The sequence below is a fragment of the Ovis aries genome, chromosome 1 (genome assembly GCF_016772045.2).
Source record: "Ovis aries strain OAR_USU_Benz2616 breed Rambouillet chromosome 1, ARS-UI_Ramb_v3.0, whole genome shotgun sequence".
Classification (NCBI taxonomy): domain Eukaryota; kingdom Metazoa; phylum Chordata; class Mammalia; order Artiodactyla; family Bovidae; genus Ovis; species Ovis aries.
In genome coordinates this window covers 103,195,417-103,211,680 of record NC_056054.1, presented here as the reverse complement: position 1 = coordinate 103,211,680, position 16,264 = coordinate 103,195,417, and the positions used below count along the sequence as shown (strand labels likewise).

Genomic DNA, 16,264 nt, shown 5'->3' with positions numbered 1-16,264 from the left:
TATTACATGATTATCATAGATTCAATTTGCCACAATGCTTCAGTTATCCATTATTTGAAAAATGTGAGGACCACCTATCCTCTAATCATTTTTTCTGTTTATCAGGAAGTAATTATCCCTCTTTCTATGTCAGCAACCTCATTAGAACTGTTTTCTTAAGAAAGCCCAATCCTCCTTTAATTTGTCAAATGTAAGTGACAACCCACAGCTATCCTCATTTTGGTTCTCTGAGATACTGAGAAAGAGATCAGGACCAGGGTTCAATCTAAAGAATTTCCAACTGTTTAAATCCCCAGGTTATGCCTCTGATTTTTTTCTGTACCACAACAAACCAATGAAGATAAAAAAGACTATAGACGCTACACAGTATATTCCAAGAAAGAGCACAAGTCATGAGCTCCTCCCTCAGGCAGTGGGGAGGGCCTTTCTTACCAGTAAAATGATGTGAACTCTGGTGGTGCCTTCAGATGACACACTCTAGTTAACAGTGATGCCAGTTAGAAGAAAGTGGAGCAGGGCAAGGATGTTAGTGAAGGAGTCCTTACTCCACATAATGATAGTCTTTATCACATTTTGGGGCACATTTCACATTATTGACTAGCTATTGTGAGTAGTTATTCATAATTCTTATTTCTTTACCTTTAGAGCTCACATTTCTTTACTTTTGAAGAATTTATTTATAATTGGAGGCTAATTGTTTCACAACATTCTGTTGGTTTCTGCCCTACAACAACATGGATCAGCTTTAAGTGCACATTTGAGCCCTCTTCCTAGAGCCCTGCCCCCACCCCCATCTTCCACTGCACCACTCTAGGTTATCACAGAGCACCAGCCTGAGCTCCCTGTGCTCTATAGGAACTCCCGATCAGCCTTCCATACAGGGCAAGGCACTCTCAGTTCATCCCAGCCTCTCCTTCCCCTTCTGGTTCACATATTATTTTCTATGTCTGCATTTTTATTCTTGCCATGCAAATACTGTCCATCGGTACTATTTTTTCTAGATTCCATATATGTGTGTTAATATGTGATACTTGTTTTTTTCTGTCTTACTTCACTCTGTGTAATAGGCTCTAGGGTTGTCCATTTCAGTTCAAGTGACTCAGATTTGCTTCTTTTTATGGCTGAGTAATATTCCACTACATACATGTACCACTAGTTTTTTATTCTTTCATCTGTCAATGGACATTTAGGTAGCTTCCATGTCTTGCCTACTGTAAATAGTGCTGCAATGAACACTGGGATACATGTGTTTTTTGAATTATGGCTTTTTCAGGGCATATGCTCAGTAGTGGGATTGCTGGGTCATATGGTAGTTTTATTCTTAGTGTTTTAAGGAACCTCCATACTGTTCTCCATAGTGGCTATCAGTTTATCTTTTTAAAATTTTATTGTATTAAGAACACAACGTGAGGTGTATTTTCTTAACAGTATTTTAAGTATATAATGCAGTGTTGTTATATACAAGCATGATGTTGTAAGCAGATCTATAGAACTGATCACCATGCAGGGCTGAAATCTTATACCTATTGATTAGCAAAACCCTGTTTTCCTTTCCTCCTAGTTACTGGCAACTACTATTCTATTCTTTACTTCCATGAGCTTGTTTTTGACACCTCATATAAGGGGATTCTTGCAGTATTTATCTGTCTATGTGGCTTATTTCTCTTGGCATAACATCTTTCAGATTGTCCCATGTTTCTCATATGGCAGGATTTCCTTCTTTTTAATGTGGAGCAATAATCCAGTGATCATATATACTGCATTTATTTATATGTTCATCTCTAATGAACGTTGAGGTTGTTTCCATATTTTGAATACTGTGGGTACTGCTGAAGTGAACTTGAAAATGTTAATATCTCTTTCAGATCTTGATTTAAGTTTTCTTGGGGAACTATGTTGCAAATGTGGAATGGTTGACATATATGATAGTTTAATTTTTGAGTAACTTTCAAATTTTTATGATGGACGCAATTTTAAAGATAATGAAAGGAGAAGAATTTGAGTTTCTAGTAGACCACTGTGAATCATGGTCATAGGGCTACAGAGCCTAGATCAGTGTATAAATCTGAAAACTTAGAGCTTCACCAAGGGGCCAGAGCCTGAGATTTATGACCTAGAAAACTGAAGGATCGTGTTGTCCGGCTCAAGCCCATGTATGGATTCAGGTCAAAACACACTCAGCGTGGGATTGGTAGCACTGGAAAATCAAGATAGACTTTATGGCTGTGTTTAAGTCATTTAATTTTCAAGAAAAGCCAGACAAAAGTAGGACTTATGAAACTATATTAAGATATGTGTGGTTAGTAAATCCTAGTCTCTGTCATCAGTGGAAACAAGCTGGGTACTGGCAGGTGAAACAGAATGGGGTAGTATAACGTACATGCCAGATGCTTGGGGAGCTGGGCAGTGAGGGAAGCACCACCTCTCATTAGAGGAGCAACACCATTCTCAAAGAATTCCTCAATTTCCTAAGTGGTGCATGACATGGCAGGGGAGTGTGAGACAAAGTATTGTGTGAATAACTATACTTCCTCAGTGAAGGGTGAGGAAGATCATGGACAAGGGAGCTATGTGATATCAGCATGAGTGTAGCCAGTTACTTTTGAGTTGGAAGCACATGATATTTGGGGTGGGGAAAAAAGTGCACCCTGCCTGTCCTGGGCTGTTCCCCTAGGTGGAGCTGCTTGGTCCTTAAAACATGTATACTATCATGTAAGAAACGAAGTGCCAGTCTATCTATGTTCGATACAGGATACAGGATGCTTGGGGCTGGTGCATGGGGATGATCCAGAGAGATGATATGGGGTGGGAGGTGGGAGGGGGATTCAGGATTGGGAGCTTGTATACACCCATGGTGGATTCATGTCAACGTATGGCAAAACCAATACAGTATTGTAAAGTAAAATAAAGTAAAAACAAAAATAAAAAATAAAAAAAATAAAAGGAATCTCCATCACAGTGCTGTTATCTTCGTGACACTCAGTCGTAGGTCTTCTTTGGAGCCTCTGGTGAGTACAACACTTAGAGGCCTTTTAGGCACGTGGCTGGCAGAGTTTCATCTGAGGGTAGAAGTGACTGTATTTTAACCAATTAGTGCTCTCTATGGGGAAGAGAAGACAATAAGATTTAGGGGTAAATTTGGATACTTGGTCTTGAAGTCTTGATTGTGACTTTTAATGTGATGAGAGAATTCAGGGAGAGTAAAGGAGAGGAGACGCTGTGCTATAACACACCCCACATTAGTTGCAAACACACTCTTCTCAGCAGTCAGCCCCACTGAGTGCTGAGTTTGGGCCTTTGCATTTCTCCTTGCAAGACAGCAGTTATATCAGTTAGACCAGAAACTAGGAACCCATGGGAAAAACAAGTAGAGATTTGTATGAGGATTTGTTATAATCTTATTATCTAGATTCTTCTTCTTTAGTGTATGTTTGTACTCACACAACAACTGTGTAAGTAATTTTGTCTTTAGAAAGTGATAGAATGAGAGATTAACAAGAAAAGATTGAAGGTCTGAGAGTAAGAGATGCCAAAGAAAAAGGGTGAAGCACCTACAAAAATCCATAAAGACTATATTAGGGATCAATAGGAGTCCTTAGATATGGGACAATTGTTGGCACGACTACTTATTCTAACAATAGGACTCTGTTATGAGGAATGTTGTCTGTTTGTATTTCAGATTCCTTGAGACCCAGGAAGGATGTCTTACCATCTGCATCCTCACCCCCATCAGCATCCACATCCACATCATATCAATAAAACCATCAGTGAAAGCCCTGCCATCCACCTCCAATAGTGTGCCCACTGAAGTGCCATGAGCCTTGCCCACCTCCAAAAGGTGTGGAGCCATGTCCACCTCATCCATGTCCACCTGTGTATGGCCCACCTCCAGTGAGCCAGCAGAAATGCCCCCATGGGTCACCATGCCCACCCGGCGATCATGAGTCCATCCAAATGCAAGTAACAGACCAGATTTCATCTGGACTTTGGGACAATAAGATCCAGGCTCTTCTATTTTCCTCGCTTCAAGCCATGTGATGGATTGCATCTTCCTTAACCTCCCTCCTGGACTCACAGCTGACAGAGAAAAGGCTTGGTTGCTGACGCTGACACCATGCTGTTGGAAGAAGGGCAGCAGGATCATCGCCTGATCGCTCTTGGCATGCGCCGGTCTGTAATCTGCGTTGTGATCTCCACCCCATGAGCACTTAGTGTGTCTATTCCTTTGCTTCTCCAATAAAGCACATCCATACTTGAGCCCATACTTCTTTCTTTCTCTTTTTTGCATATTTTTGTTTTTAATCTCTTCTGTCAACTACAAGTATTCTTCTGAGAGTTCCTTTTTATTCCCATTGGCTTATCAGAGTTAGACTTTTCCATCACTGAGTTCAATTTTGCCTGAAATATGTATTTTGGACTGGGTTCATCAAAGAATTCTTTTATTTATTTCAAACTCATTTCTATCTTTGTTTACCTTGAAGACCCTGAAAAGAATTAAATTCTCTCAGCCTCAGTTTCCTTATCTGTAAAAAATTAGAACAAACACATTCAACTCAGTTTATTCATGAATGTTTCCTAATTATGAACAGATTCTAGGCAGTCTCTTGTGTACTAGGGGCATGAGGAGGGTGACCAAATCCTCTTTCATCTAAATTCTTGAGGGGATTTTGCACACACACACTTACACATAAGACAAATAATAGTCAAGAATGGCTATAAGTTAGAGACAATTATGTAGAAAAGCTCTTTTGAAGTGGTTTTTGGGGCAAAGACCTCGGTGAAGAGAAGAGTGAGCTTTGAGTGTGTCTGTGGTACACTGATGATGAGAGGAGATGGCGAGTGCTAAGGCAGAGGAAAGTAACCGCAGAGAGAACAGTAATCAAGGAGACACTGTCTCCAATGGGGTCACAGAAGTTAGATCTCAAAGGTTTAGTAAAAATTTTGATAATTTATACACAGTTTGATGGTCATACTGTGCTGGAGATCAAAGGCTTCAAATTTTATATCTATGTAATTCTCAACTATCACATATAATTCCTTTTAATTTGGAGTACATATGTCTTTTTATAAGGATATTCAAATAAAGTTGAAAAGAACTGAAGAATAAATTAAAACTCCTTTGCATAATGAAAATTTATTTTGTGGGAGTGACTATATGAAAATAGGGCCTATTATTAACAGTTTTTCCACCTTCAGGAAAAGGAAGATTTTGAAATCTTCAACTACTGCGGGGGCTGCTCCGCAGAAAGAGAGAGGCAGTGGAACTTCCTTCAGCAAAGCCGAGGGGTCCCAAGGAGAGGTGAGCCTGCTGTCCGCCAACCCAGCCCCTCGGCGAGCAAGAGACAATCAGACGCTACAGGGGTTCCGTCTAAGCAGTTCCGCTTTATTGCCGCAAGCTCCCAACTTATAAAGGCAAGTGCAGGGGTGGGGGTGGGGTTGCAAGGGACTTTCCATAGTTGCACCAATTACATTAAGGGTCAAATCGTCATGTGCCATCATTATAACAGGAGTCTACGGTGATCATGCGCTGTCCACATGCACGGAAATTAAGAGAGCCAATCAAAAGTTTTGACAAACAACTTAGGCCGCGCCCTCATCTCTTCCACCAGGCGCCATCTTAGCTCTAAACCACAAAGCTAGCCCTTCTTTTTAAGGTTTCCCATTTAGGGCCCCACAAACTATATTAATTTCCATCACCCGTTGTTATTGTTGTTCAGTCGTTAAGTCATGTCTGACTCTTTGACCCCATGACCTGTAGCACCCTAGGCTTCCCTGCCCTTTGCCATCTACCAAAGTTTGTTCAAATTCACATCCATTGAGCCAGTGATGTCATCCACCTATCTCATCCTCTATTGCCACTTCTCCTCCTGCCTTCAATCTTTCCCAAAATCAGGATATTTTCCAATGAGTCAAAAATTCACATCAAGCAGTCAAAAGATTGGAGCTTTGACTTTAGCATCAGTCCTTCCAATGAATATTCAGGATTGATTTCCTTTAGGATTGATTGGTTTGATCTCCTTGCTGTCCAAGGGATTCTCAAGAGTCTTCTCCAACACCACAATTGTTTGATTGAAAGCATCATTTCATCAGCACTCAGCCTTCTTTATGATCCAACTCTCACATCTGTACTTGACTACTGGAAAAACTATAGCTTTGGCTAGATGGCCCATTGTTGGCAAAGTGATGTCTCTGCTTTTCCACATACTGTCTAGGTTTGTCATAGCTTTTCTTCCAAGAAGCAGTGGTCTTTTAATTTTGTGACTGCAGTTACTGTCTGCAGTGATTTTGGAGCTCAAGAAAATGAAATCTGACACTGTTTTCATTTTTTCTCTATCTATTTGCCATGAAGTGATGGGGCCATATGCCATGATTTTTCTTTTTTGAAATTTGAGTTTTAAGCCAGCTTTTCCACTCTCTTCTTTCACCTTCATCAAGAGGTTATTTAGTTCCTCTTCACTTTCTGCCTTTAAAGTGGTAACATTTGTATATCTGCAGTTGTTGATATTTCTCCTGGCAATCTTGATTCCAGCCTGTGAGTCATCCAGGCCAGCATTTCATATGATGTACTCTGCATATGGGGCTTCCCTTGTAGCTCAGTTGGTAAAGAATCTGCCTGCAGTGCAGGAGACCTGGGTTCGATCCCTGGGTTGGGAAGATCCCCTGGAGAAGGAAATGGCAACCCACTCCAGTTTATCCTTGCCTGGAAAATCTCATGGCCAGAGGAACCTGGTGGATTGCAGTCCATGGGGTCGCAGAGTCGGGCACGACTGAGCAACTAACACACACTCTGCATATACGTTAAATAAGCAGAGTGACAATATACAGCCTTGATATACAATTTTGAATCAATCTGTTGTTCCATGTGCTGTTCTAACTGTTACTTCTTGTCCTGCACAGAGGTTCCTCAGGAGGCAGGTAAGGTGCTCTGGTATTCCCATCTCTTCAAGAATAGTCCACAGTTTGTTGTGATCCACACAGTCTAAAGCTTTAGCATAGTCAATGAAGCAGAAGTAGATGTTTTTTCTGGAAGTCTCTTGCTTTTTGATGATCCATTGGATGTTGGCAATTTGATCTCTGGTGTCTCTGCCCTTTCTAAATCCAGCTTGTACATCTGGAAGTTCTCAGTTCATGTACTGCTGAAGCCTAGCTTGAATGTATGTATGATGTTGCTAGCATGTGAAATGAGTGCAATTGTACAGTAATTTGACCGTCATTTGGCATTTCCTTTCTTTGAGATTGGAATAAAAAAGTCAGTTTTTATTCCAGTTCTGTGGCCACTGCTGTATTTTGCTGGCATATTGATTGCAGTACTTTAACAGCATCATCTTTTAGGATTTGAAATAGCTCTGCTGGAATTCCATCACCTCCATTAGTTTTGTTCATAGCAATGCTTCCTAAGGCCCACTTGACTACATATTTCAGGATGTGGCTCTAGGTGTGTGATCACACCATTGAAGTTATCTGGGCCAGAAGGGCTTTACTGTACAGCTCTTCTGTGTATTTTTATCATCTCTCCTAAATCTCTTCTTTTTCCATTAGTTCCCTGCCATTTTTGTCCTTTATTGTGCCTATCTTGATGTAGTGCTCCCTTGGTATCTCAATTTTCTTAAAGAGATCTCTAGTCTTTTCTATTCTGTTGCTTTCCTCTATTTCTTTGCATTGTTCACATAAGAAGACTTTCTTATCTCTCCTTGCTATTCTCTGAATCTCTGCATTCAGTTGGGTGTATTGTTCCTTTTCTCCTTTGCTTTTCACTTCTCCTCTTTCCTCAGCTGTTTGTAAGGCACCCTCAGACGATCACTTTGCTTTCTTGCATTTCTTTTTCTTGGGTCTGGTTTTGGTCACCATTTACTGTTGTGTACCTGCGTCCATAGTACTTCAGGCATTCTGTTTACCAGTTCTGGTCCCTTGAATCTATTTGTCACCTCCACTGTATAATCATAAGAGATTAGATTTGTCATACCTGAATGGCTTAGTGGTTTCCCTACTTTCTTCAATTAAATTCTGAATTTTGCAATAAGGAGCTGATAACCCAAGACTGCTGGGAGAAATATCAATAACCTCAGATATGCAGATGACACCACCCTTATGGTAAAAAGTGAAGAACTAAAGAGCCTCTTGATGAAAGTGAAAGAGCAGAGTCAAAAAGCTGGCTTAAAATTCAACATTTAGAAAACTAAGATCATGGCATCCAGTCCCATCAGTTCATGGCAAATAGATGGGGACACAGTGGAAGTAGTGGCTGACTTTATTTTTGGGGGGCTCCAAAATCACTGCAGATGGTGATTGCAGCCATGAAATTAAAAGAAGAAAGTTATGACTAACCTAGACAGCATATTAAAAAACAGATATTATTTTGTCAACAAAGGTCCATCTAGTCAAGGCTATGCTTTTTCCAGTAGTCATGTATGAATGTGAGAGTTGAACTATAAAGAAAGCTGAGCTCTGAAGAATTGATGCTTTTGAACTGTGATGTTAGAGAAGACTCTTGAGAGTGCCTTGGACTGCAAGGAGATCCAACGAGTCCATTCTAAAGGAGATCAGTTCTGAGTGTTATTTGGAAGGACTGATGTTGAAGCTGAAACTCCAATACTTTGGACACCTGATGCGAAGAACTGACTCATTTGAAAAGACCCTGATGCTGGGAAAGATTGAGGGCAGGAGGAGAAGAGGATGACAGAGGATAAGATGGTTGGATGCCATCACCAACTCAATGGACATGAGTTTGAGTAAACTTCAGTTTGGTGATGGACAGGGAGGCCTGGCATGCTGCGGTTCATGGGGTCACAAAGAGTTGGACATGACTGAGTGACTGAATTGAACTGAAGCTGAGCCACAGTGAGCTCCCAGTCTTGTTTTTTCTGACTGTATAGATTTCTCTATCTTTGACTGTATAGAATATAATCAATCTGATTTCGGTTTTGACCTTCTGGTGATGTCCATGTGTAGAGTCATCTCTTGTGTTGTTTGAAGAGGGTATTTAGGATGACCAATGTGTTCTCTTGGTGAAGTTCTCTTAGCCTTTGCCCTGCTCCATTTTGTATTCAAGGCCAAGCTTGTCTCTTACTCCAGGTATCTCTTGACTTCCTACTTATGCATTCCAATCTCCTATGATGAAAGGACATTGTGTGTGTGTGTGTGTGTGTGTGTGTGTGTGTGTGTGTGTGTATTCGTTCTAGGAGGTTTTGTAGGTCTTCATAGAATCTTCATTCTATCTTCATAGAATCAACTTCATCTTCTTCAGCATTAGTAGTTGGGGCATAGACTTGGATTTCTGTGATGCTGAATGATTTGCTAGAGGAGAAACAAGAGAAAACATGTGAATATGTTCACTAGCAGACATGAAGAAAATGTCATATGTTCCTAAATATCCAAATAGGAAATGATAAAGGTCAACCAAGAGTACCAAAGAGAGAAATAAAGTGTTATATAGCATAACAAAAAGGTGGTATGCAGCATAATTCCCTTTATATGAAGAAATATCTCAAAATATTATAGCTAAATTACTCATTTTTAAGCTTCATATAAAAGGAATTATACTGCATACCATCTTCTTGTCTCTCTTCTTTAAGTCGACACTATAGTTTTAGTTTCTTCATTAGTGTATTTTGCATATAATTGCATCCTATGTAATACTTAACTTCTCTCTTTGTTGTACTCTTGGTTGAGCTTTAAGTCGTTTCCTATTGGACATATAGGAACACTATGACATTATCTTCATGCCTGCTAGTGAACATGTTCACACATTTTCTAGGGTTCCCAGAAGCACGTACATCTTCACATGCTACCCTAAGGTTTCATTCTCTTAATTACCATCAATTACTTCAAAAGCTTTTGCTTTTAGATCTTTCTCATCTTGGGTCATTACTTTTGTCGGAGCAAAACCTCAAGAAGCTACATCAGAAAACATAAGATTAGACTTTTGTATTTGTGGAAAATATATTATTTTATTCATATTTGATGAATAGTTTGGCTAGATGTAAAACTGTAGGTTCAAAAAGTGTTCCCCCCTTGAAATTTTAAAGGCTTTGCTTTTTAATCTTTGAGCATGCATATTTACTGATGATTTCTTCTTTCCCCCATGGCTTACTTAGTCTCTCTTCTACTCATCCCCAAGACAGTCAACTTCTTTCCTAGATAAACACTATTACTAGTTTCTAAGTAACATCCAGCAAATGATCATGCAGATATACAAGATTTTCAGAGATTCAATTTGCTACAAATGCTTCAATTATTCATCATTGAAAACAGTAAGGATCACCAGTCCTTTAGTCATTTTTCCTGTGTATCAAGAAGTAATTATTATTCTTTCTAAGTCAGTAACCTCATTAAGCACTCTTTTCTTAAGAAAACCCAATTATCCTTCAATTTATCAAACATAAGTGACAATCCATATAATTTATTGGTAAAAAAAATTACTTTGGAATCCATTAGCAATTCATCAGGCAAGAAAAGCAAGTTTAAAGTTATGTTGGTAGAACTGTTCTAAGTCACATGGTCCTTAGATAATTCTGTTGCTCCAGCAGGCCCCACCTAGTTCTCGGACTTCAACATGAAAAGAATGTCACGAAAGCACTTGACCCATCCCAAGACATGCCTGTTCCTTCTGGAATCAGTGAAGAATGTCTGTTTCCTATTAATGATCTTGGTTACTCCATTGCAGAATCTCAGAGGACTAGGCAGGAACAGCTGTCTTCATTTTGGTTCTCTGAGATACTGAGAAAGAGATCAGGAACAAGGGTCAATCTACAGAACTTCATACCTCTTTAAATACCCAGGTTATGTCATTGATTTTTTTTCTGTGCGACAGCAACCCAGTCAAGAGAGAAACATGTCAGATGCCACACATTATTCTTCCAAGAAAGGGCACAAGGTGTGATCTCTTCCCTCAGGCTGTAGGGAGGATCTTTCTTACTAGTTAAGAAGATGTGGACTCTGAAAATGCCTTCAGACTGATGCCTTCAAATTAACAGTGATGTCAGCTAGAACAAAGCAGGGGGCAGGGCAAGGGGCTTAGCAAAGGAGCCCTTACTCTACAAAATGCTATTATTTACCACATTTTGGGACATGTTTGACATTAAGAGTAGCTATTCATAATTATTAGTTTTTCATTACTTTTTTCTACCTTTTAGAGTTCACATATCTTTTTTAAAATTTATTTTTAATTGAAAGATAGTTGCTTTACCATATCCTGTTGATTTCTACCATACAATAATGTGGATCAGGTTTAAGTACACATATATTTCCTCTCCCTTGTGTCTCCCTTTCACCCCACTCCTCCAACTCACCTCTCTAGGCCATCACAGAGCACCAAGCTGAGCTCTTGTACTATATAGCAACTTTTCATCAACCATCTATTCTACACATGGCAATGTATATATTTCAATGGAGCTCTCTCAGTTCATCCCATTCTCTCCTTCCTCTGCTGTGTTCACAGATATGTTCTCTATTCTTACCATGCAAATAGGTTTATCATTGTCATTTTTATAGATTCCATTTATATGTGTTAATATATGATCTTTGTTTTACACTTTCTGACACACTTCACTATGTATAACAGCTCTGAGTTTACCCAACTCAGTTCAACTGACTTAGATTCTTTTCTTTATATGCGTGAGTGATATTCCATTGTATATATGTACCACAACTCCTTTATCCATTCATCTGTCAATGGATATCTAGGTTGCTTCCATGTCCTGCTATTGTAAATAATGCTGCAATGAACACTGGGTTACATGTGTCTTTTTTTTTTTAAATTTTACTTGATAATACTGTATTGGTTTCTGCTGGCATATGCAGGCTTCCCTGGTGGCTCAGACAGTAAAGTGTCTGTCTGCAGTGCAGGGGACCCAAGTTTGATCCCTGGGTTGGGAAGATCCCCTGGAGAAGGAAATGGCAGCCTACTCCAGTACTCTTGCCTGGAAAATGCCCTGGATGGAGGAGCCTGGTAGGCTACAGTCCATGGGGTAGCAAAGAGTCGGACACGACTGAGCGACTTCACTTTCACTTTCACTTTCAGGGCATATGCTCAGTAGTGGAATTACTGTGTCATATGGTAGCTTTATTCTTACTTTTAAAGGAATCTCCATATGGTTCTCCATAGTGGCAATTCACCTTCTTAAAAAATTTTATTGTGTTAAAAACACTTACCATGAGGTGTATTCTCTTAACCATATTTTAAGTATGTAATACAGTGTTTTTATATACAGGCTTGATGTGGTAAGCAGATCTCTCAAACTGATTGACCTTGCAGGACTGAAACTTTATACCTATTGATTAGCAACACCTTGTTTTCTTTCCCCTCAGTTCCTGGCAACTACTATTCTATTCTTCACTTCCATGAGTTTGACTGTTTCCAATCTCCTTCATATAAGATTCATGCAGTATTTGTCCTTCTGAGTCTGGTTTATTTCCCTTGGCACAATGTCTTTCAGGTTGATCTACGTTGTCTCATGTGGCAGGATTTCCTTCTTTTTAAGGAACAATAATACATTGAATGCATATGGTAGAAGATATTTATCCATTCATCTATTGATGGACGTTTAAGTTGTAACCACATTTTGGCTACGGTGAGTACTGCTGCAGGGAACTTCAAAGTGCTATTATGTCTTTGAGACCCTTATTTAAATTATCCTGTATAAATACACAGATTTGAAATGGGTGAATCATATGACAGCACTTTTTTCCCTTTTTAAATTGTTGATTAACCTTCATATTTTTCATAGTGGTTGCACCATTTTTCCATCCCACTAACAGGTTCAAGGATTATGTTTTTCTCCACAACGACACCAATATTGTTATTTGTGTGTGTGTGTGTTTGATTATAGTCATTCTAACAGGTGTGAAGTGACATGTCATTGTGGTTTTGATTTGCATTTCCCTGTTGGTCAGTAATGATATTAAGCTCCTTTTCATGTACCTATGGTTATTTATAGGTCATCTTTAAAGAGAATTAAAGTTGTTGTTAAATTTTCTTTGTTATTGTGTTGTAGAAGTTTCTTATGTCGTTTGGAAATTAACCCCTTATTAAATATATGGTAGCTCATACTTACTTAAGACTGACCATGCAATGTGCCTTATATTAGGCATTTTGTTGCATTCATAGGAAAATTTTGAGACAGGTATAGTTTTATCCCTAATTAACAACTGTATAATATGCTGATCTTCAAGGAGGTTGGGAAATATTTAATGCCACAAAGTACTGGTGTGTATGGATGTCTGCATACCCAAGGCACTCAAGCTTTCCCCTGGAAGGCGCAGTGAATAATATTAGCTGAAATGCTACTGTAGTTCTACAAATTATACTAATAAATTATCAATGGGTTCTATGTCACCCATATTTTATTTATTTAAGAAAAAATACCCATGGATTGAATGGCTGAATCAGTGATTCATTGAGGTTCATTCTCTGAGTGTATTAAGAATGTTTGAAAACCCACTAAATGTTATTTAAAATAAAGGGCCTGATAGAGTCAATTGAATTACTGTTGTAGGGGAAAGAAGCACAAGGTATTTAGGAATCAATAGTGGAAAAACTTCTAAAAAGGATATAGCCCAGACAGTGAGTCCATTTTGAAGATAATGCTGCTGCTAAGTCATTTCAGTCATGTCCGACTTTGTGCGACCCCATAGATGGCAGCTCACAAGGCTCCCCCATCCCTGGGATTCTCAAGGCAAGAACACTGGAGTGGGTTGCCATTTCCTTCTCCAATGTCTGAAAGTGAAAAGTGAAAGTGAAGTCGCTCGGTTGTGTCCAACTCCTAGCGACTCCATGGACTGCTGCCTACCAGGCTCCTCCATCCATGGGATTTTGCAGGCAAGAGTACTGGAGAGGGGTGCCATTGCCTTCTCCGTTGAAGATAATGAGAGGAGAGGAACATGAGTTCCTAGCAGACCACAAGTGACACATATCATGGGACTGCAGAGATCAGATCAGTGTATAAATCTGCAAAAGTAGGGCTTCACGAAAGGGCCAGAGCCTTATTTGTGATCTATGGCCTAGAAAACTGAGGGATCATGTTGTTCTGTTCAACTCACGTATGGAGCCATGTGAAAACAGACCTGGCATGAGACTGTTTGCACTGGATAATCAAGATAGAATTTGTGGTTGGGTTTAAGTCACTTAATTGTCAAGTAAAGCCCAGAGACCAGTAGGATATAGTACAAGGGGAAATTAGAAAAAAAATGTGTGTATAGGTTAAGGTATATCCTGTTAGCAAACTCTGGTTTCTACCATCAAAGGAAACAAAGGCGAGTGCTGGCAGGTGAAATGGAGTGGAGTGATGAATTTTGCATACCAGATGCTTGGAGAGCTGGGGAGTGGGGGAAGTACCAAGCCTGACAATGGAAGAGGAGCACCATTGTCAAAGAATTCCTCATATTTCCTGACAGGTGCCTGACATTGGCCAAGGAAGTATGTGACAAAGTATTGAATGAATCACTCTATACTTTCTCAGTGAAGGGTAAGGAAGTCCATGGACAAGGGAGCTATGTGATATCAGCATGAGTGTGGCAAGTTACTTTTGAGATTGGAAGCACGTGGTATTTGGGGTGGGAAACAAGTGCATTATGAGAGTGCTAGGCTGTTCCCCTGGGTGGAGCTGTCTAATCCTGATAAAAGGAGTTCCCCTCACAGTGCTGCTAGCTTCGTGATACTCAGTCATAGGTCTTCTTTGGAGCCTCTGGTGAGTACAACTCTTAGAGGTCTTTTTGGCACTTGGCTGGCAGAGTTTCATCTGAAGGTAGAAGTAACTTTATTTAACCATTTAGTGCTCTCTATGGGAAAAGGAAGATAATGTGTTTTAGGAGTATATTTTGTTATTTGGTCTTGAATGTCATCTTGAATGTGATGAGAGACTTGGAATCAGAGGCACAATCTTCACCTGAGGGAGAGTAAGTGAGACAAGATGCTGTGCTGTAGCATATCCTATATTAGTCCCTAATGCATCAGTCTCAGCATTCAATCCCACCGAATGCTAGATGTGGGCCTTTGCATTTCTCCTCAGAAACCAACAGTCAAGTCAGTTAGACCAGCAACCAAGACCTCATGGGAGATATAAGTAGAGATTTATTTTGAGATTGGCTACAATTTTAATATCCAAATTCTTCTTCTTCAGACCACATTTGTACTGACACTAGACCTGTGTAGGTAATTTTGTCTTTAGAAAGTGGTAGGATGAGAGATTAATCAGCAAAGACTGAAGGTCTGAGGGCAATTGGCGCTAAAAAAGGAAGGGTAAAGAAGCTACAAAAAACCACAAGGACTATATTTAGGGATCACAAAGGATTCTTGGAAATGGGAGGGTTGTTGGCTCAGCTAATTGTTCTACTTACTGGTAGGCCTCTCTGTTATGAACAATGGTGTCTGTTTGTATTTCAGATTCCTTGAGACCCAGGAAGGATGTCTCACCACGAGCATCCGCATCCGCATCCGCATCCACATCCACAGCAGCATCAGCATCACCATCACCATCAGTGCAAGGAGCCCTGCCATCCACCTCCAAAAGTGTGCCCACCAAAGTGCCATGAGCCTTGCCCACCTCCAGTGAGCCAGCAGAAATGCCCTCCTGTGCCACCATGCCCACCATGCGAGCAGAAGTGTCCACCCAAGTGGAAGTAAGCACCAGATTTCATCTGGACCAAGAAACAAGATCCAGGCTCTTCCATTGTCCTCCCTTCGGCCATGGTGACGGATTACATCTTCCTTAATCTCTCTCCTCAACCGACAGCTGACAGAGAAAAGGCTTGCTGCCTGAAGCTGACACCATGTTGTTGGAAGAAGAGCAGCAGGATCATCGCCTGACCTCTCTTTGCCATGTGCCCGTCTGTTATCTGCGATGTGATCTCTACCCCATGAGCAATTAGTGTGTCTATTCCTTTGCTTCTCCAATAAAGCACATTCACACTTGAACCCATATTTCTTTCTCTTTTGTGTGTGTATAATGTTTTTAATCTCTTATGTCAACTACAAGTATTCTTCTGAGTGTTCCTTTCCATTTCCATTGGATTATCAGAATTAGCCTTTTCCATCTCTGAGTTCAGCTTTGTCTGAAATATGTCTTTTGGACTGGCTACATCAAAGAATTATTTTATTGGTTTCAAACCCATGTCTATCTCTTCCTACCTTGTAAGACCTTGAAAAGAATTGAATTCCTTCAGCCTCAATGTCCTTATCTGTAAAAAATTAGGAAAGAATATATTCAACTTAGTGTACTCATATAAATTAATTTATTTGCAAATGTTTCCTTATTATTAACACACGTCA

General features: G+C 39.9%; 1 long non-coding RNA gene across 1 annotated transcript; it reads left to right on the top strand.

Moving 5' to 3' along the window:
• Positions 1 to 14,642: 14,642 nt before the first annotated feature.
• On the top strand, positions 14,643 to 15,910 carry LOC114113221 (uncharacterized). Its single transcript, XR_003588264.2, has 2 exons — positions 14,643 to 14,684; positions 15,380 to 15,910. It is a non-coding gene; the product is annotated as an uncharacterized LOC114113221 (long non-coding RNA).
• Positions 15,911 to 16,264: the final 354 nt, after the last annotated feature.